This window comes from Bemisia tabaci, chromosome 1, assembly GCF_918797505.1.
Source record: "Bemisia tabaci chromosome 1, PGI_BMITA_v3".
Lineage (NCBI taxonomy): Eukaryota > Metazoa > Arthropoda > Insecta > Hemiptera > Aleyrodidae > Bemisia > Bemisia tabaci.
Window position 1 is genome coordinate 65,704,862 of NC_092793.1, and position 10,445 is coordinate 65,715,306.

Sequence of the window (10,445 nt, forward strand, 5' to 3'; positions counted from 1 at the left end):
TAACTTTTCACCAAATATTCATTGTTTTTCCTTCGTTTTGATTTGAAGAGTTCGGAGGATAATAATGAAAAGAGAAAGTTATAGGGGAGAGAGGAATTAAGTGGTCGAAATCGAAGGCGATAACATTATCGTTTACGGCAGAATTACTCGGTCGATTCTACACAACACTCTTCTTTCGCGTGCATATGGTTTAAATTGTATAAACTTTTTCCACGTGGATATTTTTTGGAGTCCCACTTCCATGCAGGACGAAGAGGAGCTGACGACCGATAGGTCATTTTGACGTACTTCCGCCAAACGGAACTATGTGCATAAACACATGAGCCCTGAGACCCATGAGGATATTTGCATAACAGGGCTCACGTCATAATGCACTTAGTTCCGTTTGGCAGTAATACGTTCGTTTAGCTCGTGACGGAGTCAAATCGTCAGCTTGATGCGTTTCCTCTTTTCCTCCACTCCAATCAAAAGAGGAATCATTGATTACGTCTCATTGAAGATGGCACCGTTAAGAACACTTTTTGTCTTTCTTTCCGGAATAATCTAAACAATCAAGAGTGAAGCTGGCTCACTCAAAAGTGTGCTATCAACTTATATCTGATGGCACTTTTTCAATTCATTGATCACCAAATCGACGAGGGATCGACTGCCCGTTGCAGGATGAAGGGAACATGAAAGAAGTTTCTTCGGAGCCGGATTGATTACAAGGGTGGAATTCCAATTCCACCCTTGGAAATCCATTGCAAAAATCCATTTAAATCCTTGCAATCCATTCCACTTTGCAAAAAAGGAACCAAGATTATTCCAAGTCGCTAGGATTGCGCATGCGCAACCTTTTTTACCTTCCAAATATAAACTGATCATCTGAAGAAGTTTCATTTTTACTCCCGATTAACTATAAATTCGAGACGAAAATTACCTTTGTAAAAACTTTTTGCATGATTTAAGTAACATTATTGCAGAGTATGAAGGTTCCACAATCCTAGCAACACTGGAATGCTCTTGATTCCTTTCTGCAAAATGCAATCCATATTAATCCGTCGATTATGATAACCAATTTACCACTGTCGTGTTAAGTCAAATTGCGGTTAGTTCATTTTTTGCCGTGAATCCACAACAGGGAGGTAAATGAATTGAAGTATCAAAATTCCTAGACGATGAATTTTGGCAAAATCCCCGGATTTGTCGAAAAAAAATCCGACCGGGGCGGAGCGGGGTACGGTCTCCTCTGCAAATGGAAAAATTCCCTGTTTTTTCGAGGTTTTTCAGGACTTTTAAAATCCTGACTAATAAATACAAAATATGATTCTGCTTGAATCAAAACACCGAGATACACTTCGATCTCTGAAGATAATTTGTTTGTATGACGGCTCAATTTACTAAAATTCTCCTCATATCCAATCAAAGGAAAGATCATTGATCAAGTCTCATCGAAGACAGCACCGTTATAAATACCTTAATTCTTTTTGCGATAATCTAAACAAATCAAGCGTCAAGCTAGCTCACTCAAAACATAGCGACATTGACTAGGGCTTCCGCGCTTTTCCTGCACAGAGCAGGAAAGTTTAATTGCAGGGACGTGAAGGTCTTAAGATAATTTGGGAGATACTAGCCACATTAAATGTGGAACTTTTTCTCTCCTGACCGTTAGATATGAAAGCCATCGCTCATTCATTCCGCAGATAATATGGCCATGAAAATGGATTACTTCGACCTTTTTACCCTTCCCTGAACGGTGTTAAGGTTAGAGCTGACAATGCGTAAAGTAGCTCTATGTCGTGCGTCGTCAGGTTCGAGTTTCCGTTTTAAAATGGGAAAAAATGTAAATAAATATATTATTAAGATCTTCCTAAAACGTTCACTTTATTTCGACAAAGAAGGCAGAAAAGAATATTATGTATGCTGGCTCGCGTAACCCTTCATTTCTTCCTAAATTTATTTGAGATGTTGATGATACAGAGCTTTTGTTTTACTAGAAATCAAAAATAGACTCAAAAATACATTGCCACTCTTACGCTATTTGTTGTTGGGCAGATTTTCTGCGGGCGAAAAAGAGGTTGAAAATTGCTTAGGACGCTCCAGGAAGATCGCTTCCAGGTTAAAGACTAGGAAAATCGTTGCATTTGTTGAAAACGTTCGAAGTTAGTATTCTATAATCTTACCATGCCGTCAGTTGTCGCTTTCATCGATTTATTGAGTAAATCGAAACAATTTATTTTGGACTTGCGTTAAATTTGATTTTCTATCACTTTGTGATTTATCTAAAAGAAAGTATTTAAAAACTTTCCGGGCAATCGAAATGGGCCAACTTTCCATTCCATTTTCGATTATTCCGACAATTTTATGTTTGCTCAAAAAATTCAATTTCGCCAAAATTTCGACTGAAGAAAGTCAAAAGAGGGCAACAGAACACTCTTTAAGACAGGCGGGAGAGCTCTTTGGGCTCAGGAGTCAGAACATACCATCAGGCTAGAAGCGCATGCATGGCATAGACTGGGCATCTCAAAATAAAAAGTTCTCGAAACAAACTGATTCGGGCCGGCACCGTTCCGGAGCAGGAATATTGCACTTACAAGAAGAGGAACTTTGAATGTGGACCGACCCTGACTGACAGTCGCGACGATTAGACAGGCTGCAACGATGATTTCCCCACAAAGCAGCCATTCTCACTTGAAAAATCATAATTTCACGGCGATACGCCGAAAATACTGACTCAAATATCCACGACCGTCCGACAACAATGCAGCGCGCTCGCCTGTGACTGGAGTGACACAGCGACACGTAAAGAAATTGGGCACGACGGGGTGTGTTTCAGTAAAAAAAAAACCGTCTATCCGGATAAGTTGGGGTACACTGGATAGGACGTTTTTCAGTGCGGTCGCGCGATTACTAATCAAACCCAAAAATGGGGAAATCACTTGCTCGACACATTGTTCGTCACTGATAAAACCGTCACGCACCGTAGTCGCACGAAAAAAGTTCAGGCACCGTAAACGGTCTGATAATACAGCTGAATTTTGGGGGAAAATGATGATTCAAGAACTCCTGGCAGGTAAATATCATGTGATGGGGAGGGGGGGAGGGGGGTATTAAAAACTTAAAGGAGCACGAGCGCACAAGGCAGGGTTTTTTATAGCGGGTAACCTGAAAAAGTTCAAAATAACATCCTCGAAAATAAAAATATTCTTTTAAAGAAAACCACGTGACATCTTTTGCGAGATTTATCGGACGATTTATTTATTTACAAGAGGAAGATTATTTTACATCGTTTGAAAATTTTAGGGAATCAGCTACATGCCACGAAGAACATTCCCTAAAAATGTCAAACGGATTGTTACAACCGTCCTATACTGTAAAAAAATGAATTGTCTGATGAAATATAGCAACAACTAATGTCACTTACTTCTTCAAGAAGCACGGCCCAAATGTAACGGACCGATTCAATTTTTTAACCTAGGTTAGGGCCCAATTCAATGGTTCACCTCTTGATTCTCTCCATTCCCAGCTTTTTCTTCCAAGATCAAATCATCAGAATATTAGATCGATCTGATTAAAAAGGAAAAATCAACCGAAATGCTAATGGCTGTAAGCAAATTTTCGTTCGTCAACTGTTAACAAAATCCTTAAACAGTTGACGAAATACGTCATCAAAACAAATTTTGGTTTTCCGTTTGTAATTAAATGGGCGTGGCCTAGCCTTTCCCGCCAAATCACGCGTAACTAAATGTAATTTAATTTTCGTCAACAGTTTACGGTTTCGTAAACGTGCTCCGGACCACGTTATCGAAACTGTTGACGATTCTGGTTGAGAGCTTGAAACTCATCAACAGTCCTGTAAACAGACCACCGGGCTCTGATTGGTTGATGAGAATACCGACTTCGTTAACGCGCAAGACAACTGTTTACGGATCTCGTCAAAAGTTGACGAACGAAAATTTGCTTTTTGATACTGGACTCCCAAAAAATACGAAGATCGTGACTGCAAGATCTGCGGAAAACTTCCATTCGAACTTACTACAGAGGATAGACCAGGGACGGAAAAATACAAAAGGGAATACGATTGAGCTGTAAATCGGGATTTGACATTTTTGAAATATAACGCGGTGATCGCCGTGTACCAGTAAGGGTCTCATTTTTTCTGGCTCTCGGCCAGGATCTCAACGGAGCGTGCCGTTTACCTTCAGTGAACTCAAGTGCTCTTTAAAGAGCTGGAGTTGGGAAGGATTAAAAGGATTTTCACAGCCTTTATTGTCCTGATATAGGAAATGATTCCAAATGCTGCGGGTAGCTATGCAGAGATGAGCGAAATGACCGGCGTCTGAGCAACAGAGGAGAGCGCAATAAATCGCGCTCAATACTGAATCTGGTGATAATCCAGAAATTTCACGCACGAAGAAGAAGCGAGTTATACGAAGCTTGTTTTGCCAAAAAGCCCACCGTTCAGAGTTACAACCCCTGAAAATTTGGGTCAAAAAAACGCTTTTTTTCTTCAATATGACAGATAAGAATAATGAAAAAATTGGCATTTTCACATTTGATTACACGCTAAAGACATTTCTGACCCATATTTTAGAGGGCACTGGCAAAGAAATTCTCTTGTATTCAGAGTCTAGACTCTCAGTGAATTTGACAAGAGAAAATAGGATTCAATCGGAGTTTTGCTTCAATCGAAATGAAATCCGCTTATACAAAAGGGCTTGGCTCTCGATTCAAGCAAAAGTCCGATTGAATCAAGAGTAATTTTTCTTGTCAAACTTTTTAAGAGTCTGGACTCTGGATCCAAAAGACTTTATTTTTCAGTGAGGGTTAAGTGGGAGCGTTTTGATTTTTGAAAGGGGGGATTTTCTGGGGAAACTTGGGTAATGGAACAAAAAAAGACTCATTTCGATCCCAAAAACTGGTTCAGCGAACTGGTTCTGGAATAATGTTGAGATGTGTAGCACTTAACGTGTTAACTATTATGACGATAAGATGATCCTCCAACTCAAACTATGCTGTTATTGAGAAAAAAAACCGCGTTTAACATTATAGCACCCGGTATTTAAGGACTTTTTTCGGCGTCACGAACTCTGTGAGGAGAAGATCCTCGTATTCCTACAATGGGTCATCTCTACTAGAAAGTCGACGGCCAAGGGCTTGCGCGCGCGGGGGGGGGGGGGGGGGGGGGGGGGTTGCAACACGTAAAAGGCGCGAGGCATGCGAATCCGTCTGAAGGCGGACACCGGGGCGGGGCAGTCACCTGTCTATTAGTGGTGCATTACACCTTGCATTTTTGGGTTATGACTCCCTTCAACGGACGGAGCCATGGGCGCGTGCGGTCACCGTACTCTGCGCATTCTCCCAAAATAACGTCCGCCGCACACCGGACCGAGTCAATAGGCGAAGTCGGACAAAATCTGGAAACTTTGAAAGCTTATATTTTCGAAAATATGAAACAAAAAAGTTAAAGAGTAGTCCCATTGGTTTTCTCGTGGAATTCCCTTTCAGAAACATCCCTCAAAATTGAATTTGCGACGAAATAAACATCCAATTTTGAAATTTTAGTAAAAAATTCCATGTCCGACCTCTTCTATTAGCTCGTTCCACTGTGCGCCGTGCTCCAACGCGATGCACATTGAGACGAGTTTCGCGGCGAGGTCAAGCATGATATTTTAGACTAAAACTCGGAGTTCTGATTTTAATTCCAGATTCCAGAGATTTTCATCAGGGGTGCTTCCTAAAACAAATTTCACGAAGAGGCATAATAGAGCCACGTTTAGGCTTCTTTGTCTCATGTTAATAAAGATGTATTACAGTTTCAACTTCTGGGACAATTTTAATTAGCATCGCTCCACTGTGCGACGCCTCCGTTGGAACTCGAGCCCAATACCACAGTTAGTTTACCGACAAAAAATTAAGAAAAGTCCGCCGCTTTGAAATTTAATAGACATAGGTAGTATGGAGCGATCCTATTGGTTGAAATGGGTGGTTCTTATATGTAGACCAAGGGAGATAATTATGGACTAATTGGATCGCATTTACCAAAGAGGAACCAACGCGATTACAGTGTTGTAAAAATGTTGCTTCTTCATGATTATCTAAAAAATCTCCCAGAATAGCAAATAGCTTTTGCTTACTACCAAAAAATTGTTAATTTGAAGGGAAAAGTATCGTGTAAATTTTCATACAGTACATAATATTAAGTATTTTTAAAAGAAAAGAAGTTGCTCAATTTTGAAAACACTGTGATCGCGCTGGTTCTTTTTTGCTAAATGCGATCAATTAAAGGGTCTCTCGAGGGTTGCCGTTGGGTTAGTCAATTACCAACCTCTTTTGTCCATTGCAACCACCCGCTTCCACCAATAGGATTCCTCCATATCCTTTTTGCCTTCTTTGTCTATCGCTTTGTCTACCAACTTCAACAATCAGCCCGCTGATTTTCCTTTCACTTCTTGGCCATCCCCCGAGGGTGGAGGAAAGGAGATTCCTTCCCGCTCCGGCCATAATTTTTCATGAGTTGGCTTGAGCTTTCGACCTTGTCACGGATGAGCAAAGCTCGACTCGCAATGCGCTTCCGCGGAGGAAAAAGCTCTCAATTGATGGCGCGAATAAACCGAAGATATTTCATTTGAGAGAAAGGAACAAAGAAGTAAAGTTGAACTAGGCAAACAGGAAAAATTGAAGCGACGAGCCGCGCCGACCGCCGACCGAGAGAGGGAAGAGCAAGTCGCGGCGATTAGTTCCTTATTTGTATGCAAATTGATTAACTCACTCCGTTTGAAATAAACACGGATCAATCAGACGCGGCTCTCGGCTCGGGAAAATGGGATTAGCCACCCACTCGGCCATCTCACCGAGGGTAATACGTCCAAAAATGAGGTTTTCACAAAATTGACCTAGAAAAACTTCCTTGCTTTTCCTTATGCCCGGCTAGATCGGCAAAACCCATTTGGTTACTCGACCAAATTTTTTGTTACATCAACAGAAACTTGGGTATGATCCCAGACATTGCAGGATTAAAAAGGCGTCCTGCTGACCTGATGTACTCACATTATTCTTCATTTCCGTTCATCGGTTGCAACCAGGGTGTCTACTAAAACAGGCTGGCCAAAATCAGTACTTTAACACATCGTTTTCAGTATATTCCCGAGAGATTCCCCAGTACCTCCTTCACATTGAATATTCAATACTTTTTTAGTACTTCCAATTGACGAAATTCGAAAAATTAGAGTTTCTCGCTCAAATTGCGACAAAATGCCAAAAATATGAAAACATTCCGGACCTTTTTGCGGAATTTCCGCACTTTTTCAGTACTTCCGGACCGCCCTTGAAAAATCAGTACTTTTTCGGTACTTTCCGGAAATTCCGGACTTGGAGACACCCTGTTGCCACTTGCGAGTGACTACGAAGACTGGAAAAAATATTTGTGTTCTTGTTTTACTTTTGGTTAATATAGGAAGTGAAACCAAACGAACACTTTTGTGTTGATTTTGGTACAGTTTGCGAGGAGCTTTAGCGTCTGGCGAATTCGGGCAAACGCGGATGATTTAGCGGGCAAAGGCTTCCCGCTGGGCAACGCAACGCAACGGCGCGACGCGTCGCGGCGCCCAGCACAGCGACGACGACGGCGAAACCCCATGCAGGACGCGGCGAGTTTCCTCATCCTCATTGCTGCTGTTGAAGATGTCCCGTGCCGACGACGCACAGTGGATCGAGTCAATTAGAGAGGTCGGACACGAAATTTTTGACTAAAACTGCAAATTTTGATGTTTATTTCGTCACATTTTAAATTTAAAGGGGTGCCTCTAGAAGAAAATTCCACGAACAAACCAATGGAACAACTTTCAGAAACTCAAAGTTTCGTATAAACGGAGTTTTAAGCGTTTAAAAATTCCAAATTTTCTCCGACATTTCCTATTAACTCGATCCTTTGTGCGACGCGACGTCTCATCGCTGTGCCCGGCCAGGACAGATGAAGTTCGCGGAAGGAAAACGCCGGGGTCCGAAGAGGGGGCAACCGGCAACCCCCAACTCCGGCGTGTCGGGTTGTGCAGTAAACACGGGTATTTCAGGCTACCGCTACCCGCTTACATATATTAGCTCGGACGAGAAACATTTCCTTGTATGATTGAAACGCAATCGAACCGGGTTCTTTCATTTGCGAAGCTAGAGAATTTTTCGTAGGCCCACGAACCCATTCCTCTTTCAGGAAGATCTACTGGTGTTGAACGGCAACCTATGGTCACACCTTACCGGCCCCCTGGGACTTCCTCAGCTACACCCTTAAGTGCTTAACAAACCGATTGTTCCTGTTCCTCATTGATTTGAATTTTTTTCAAAAAGTTTTCTGGTACCAGCCACGATTATTGCAAGTTGGCACCTCTGTTTCTCTCCATTTAAATATATGTTACACAATCGATTCTAAATGAGGTGTCCTGTCTCACCCAGAATCGATATGTTCAATGGGTTCAAATTGAGTATTGACAGTGTTGCTAACTCGCTGGAATCACACTTTCTGGTACGGTTCTAGTATCACAGAGGGAGGAAATGTTCAAATTAACTAATTCAGCTTACTCGCCGAAAGCGTCAGTTTCTTTCCGGTGGCCGATTGGACCCAGGAAGGAATAATCACTAATCTCATAGGCAAATTCCCCCAGATTTGCACAAAGCGCACTTTTCGACTTTAAATTCTGGTTTTAAAAAAAAGTATTATTACTTGAAGTAAATACTAATTTGCCCTAAAATTTCCAAAAGCGTAAGTTACTTTCTTTCTGGTTAACTTCGTGAAAGGTAAACTTCAAGGATTCCGATTTTTGCTGCGAAAAACTTTGAGAGTTCTTTTAAGAGTTTCAATGCTAACGGAATTGAAAATTCAGCACCTCGTATGTGACTACGCACCTCGTCACTTTATCAGCGAACTATGAATGCATTTTATTCTTTGATACTAAATATCACTTCGGGTGTAAGATACTGAAAGATACACACAATAAAATTTAAAAAATTAGACTTATTGGATTTTATCGAGGACTTGACGGACGAACAATCGGAAAGCGTAGATTCATTTGATGAATGAGTTTGAAAAAGACGCACGAGCCGGGTAAAAGGATCACATTATCACTCACCTTTTGATGAGCATAAAGACTAAAGAATGTTTACACAGCACTCACCTGAAAACAGAAAAAGAAGCAATGAATTAGAAGCGGTTCAGATACAAGGCAAGCACTTCAGATTAATTTCACACTGAAAATCGGACGCATCTTTGCGGTGGGCTCGCCCGCTTTGGAACGCCCAATATAATGATAATTTATCGCAGAGGTTTATAGACTTCCGAATCTTTGTCTGGGACCTTTCTCACGATCCAAAAAGCTGAACCTTAGTTGCGTGCCCCCAAAATTCCTTCCGGTGTAAATGCTGAAAAAGTCGCGTGAAATTATCGTTTTGCTCTTAATCTCTCCTTTTTTTCTTCCGACTAATTTGCATTAAAAAGTGGGAGGAAAGTGTCTGGCCCGGCAGTATCATACACATGAATACATCAGGGTGTCTACTAAAACAGGATGGCCAAAATTTAGTGATTTTACATTATTTTTTCAGTGCATTCCCAAGAAATGCAGTACCTCCTTAACAGAGAAATTCAGTACGTTTTCAGAACCTTCATTTGAAGAAATTCAAAAAATTTCATAAATTTGAATTTCTCGCTCAAATTGCGACAAAAAAAATTCCAGACCTTGCGGAATTTCCGTACTTTTTCAGTACTTATGGACCGCCCTTAAAAAATCAGTATTATTTCCGGACTTTCCGTAAATTCGGGACTTGTAGACACCCTGATACATAAATGTATATGGGGGGAGGGGGGGGGGGGGGGGAGTATTCTTGGACGGGTTAGTGAGAACATCTTCTGGATATCAAGGGAGAGGAGCGGATATCATCATCATCACTGCGTTTTGCTCAAAGAAGATACTTTCACGCAGCAATAAACAAACGTTCATTCACCCCCAGGAAAATTTATAAACATGCATTCTAAACTTCTTTGGCACACAAAATCTCGTGGAAATTTAGAGGGTGTAATGGGATGTTAAAGAGTCCCGACGGTAGAGCTCAGCTTATCAATTAAGTGCTACTGGTACCCTTCGTTTGTAGGACTATGGAAATTACGCCTTTGCCATGGTATACTTTTAAAAGCGGGGAGCTCAAAAATGCCTTAATTTATTACGCAAGTTGTGGAGTTGCGTGGGAGTGAATTTTGAACCGTTCCAATGCTGTTATAGTAATTTTAAAGTAATTTTTCGTAAAAAAAGAAAGAAAAAAAGCTACTCTTGTCGCTGGAGATTGCAGTGGACTCATTCCTACGTTCCTTGGCGAGAAACCCGACTTTCATAGGCGGCGAGCAGGCACTAGAGGGTTCCAGAATTTTCCGGGTGATTTACGTTGTGTCAACGCGAGACTTGGTGATTTTTCCTCGCGGCGAT

General features: G+C 41.4%; 1 long non-coding RNA gene across 2 annotated transcripts in view; it reads right to left on the reverse strand.

Moving 5' to 3' along the window:
• The window catches only part of LOC140225729 (uncharacterized), a 95,792-nt gene that overhangs the window by 55,808 nt on the left and 29,539 nt on the right, over positions 1-10,445 (reverse strand). Inside the window, exon 4 of one of the 2 annotated variants that reach the window (XR_011900710.1) lies at positions 9,122-9,146. The exons of the other annotated variant lie outside the window; for it this stretch is intronic. This is a non-coding gene — a long non-coding RNA (uncharacterized lncRNA). Of the gene's footprint in view, positions 1-9,121; positions 9,147-10,445 lie in introns of those variants that run through there. 2 annotated transcript variants of the gene reach the window in all.